This window comes from Archocentrus centrarchus, unplaced genomic scaffold (genome assembly GCF_007364275.1).
Source record: "Archocentrus centrarchus isolate MPI-CPG fArcCen1 unplaced genomic scaffold, fArcCen1 scaffold_26_ctg1, whole genome shotgun sequence".
NCBI classification, from domain to species: domain Eukaryota; kingdom Metazoa; phylum Chordata; class Actinopteri; order Cichliformes; family Cichlidae; genus Archocentrus; species Archocentrus centrarchus.
In genome coordinates this window covers 2303086-2304216 of record NW_022060256.1, presented here as the reverse complement: position 1 = coordinate 2304216, position 1131 = coordinate 2303086, and the positions used below count along the sequence as shown (strand labels likewise).

Genomic DNA, 1131 nt, shown 5'->3' with positions numbered 1-1131 from the left:
AACCTTTTTGGGAGAGAGCACAGGTAAGCATTTCTCACAATCAATGTTTACCTTTTTACCAATAAATGCTGACCTTTAAAATATGTATTCTATAAAGGCTAAGATGTAGTTCCTGGTGATTTACCAAACCTGCCATAGTAAAACAATATTTGTTCCTAGGTTGACCTTCACCAGTACCAGCTGGGAGACTGCCAGCAGGAATCTACAACACAAATAAAACATGTTAAACCTTTAATGTGACTGCATTCTTTTACTTGTATGCTAAAACCATCTGTGCATAGTCCACCATAAGACACGTAATGAAGACCTTCATTAGAAGGTGTTTCTGACGTCAACTGAGGACAGAGTCAGACAATGGGAGGAATACTAAAAGAATCTACTCAATTCCAATGATATCACATGTAGATCTTGGACAGTGCATGTGAATTGGAAGACTGAGGTTGTGGTTCCCATTTTTAACAAGGGAATCCCCTTCAGTCTCATACATATCCAGTGAACCAGGATACATTTGAAAGGCCAACATTCTGAAATTTTTAAACCAAAACCAGTGTGATTAGGAGGGGATTTGAACCCACATGTGCAGAGCACAATGGATTAGCAGCCCATCGCCTTAACCACTCGGCCACCTCATCCACAGTCTTGGTTTGTGACTGCATACAGACTTGCAGTGACTACTCAGTGAGACAAAGAAGCTGTGGAGCAGCTAAATGGAGAAGCTGTCAGCCTGTGAGATCAGGTTTCAGGTCACAGACCATGGAGGCCAAATTAACAAATTGTAAACTTTCAGCACCCATGGGGAATTAGCGCAAACAGTAGAGCACTTGCTTTCCAAGCAAGTGGCCGTGGGCTCAATGCCCGCATTCTCCAGGAGTGTTTTTGGACTCTTTGCATAGTACATTTTTGACCTCTGAACTTTCAGTCATTTGTAACACTGAGATTTCACCTGTGATGGTCATTCCGTCTGAATGGCATTCCTAAGTGCAAGAGGTACCAGGCCATCAGATCCGCAGTCATATTCTCTGGACTCTCGGGTGGCGAGACGAGCGGAGCCATCAACTGGTAATGAGTTGGATCAGGTGGCGGGGGCAGATGATGGACAGGCCAGGAGCATGCAAGCATACATTGAGGATG

At 43.9% G+C, this 1131-nt stretch overlaps 1 non-coding gene across 1 annotated transcript; it reads right to left on the bottom strand.

The window, feature by feature from the left end:
* Positions 1 to 550: 550 nt before the first annotated feature.
* On the bottom strand, positions 551 to 632 carry trnas-gcu (transfer RNA serine (anticodon GCU)). The gene has a single exon. It is a non-coding gene; the product is annotated as a tRNA-Ser (tRNA).
* Between the last annotated feature and the right edge of the window lie 499 nt (positions 633 to 1131).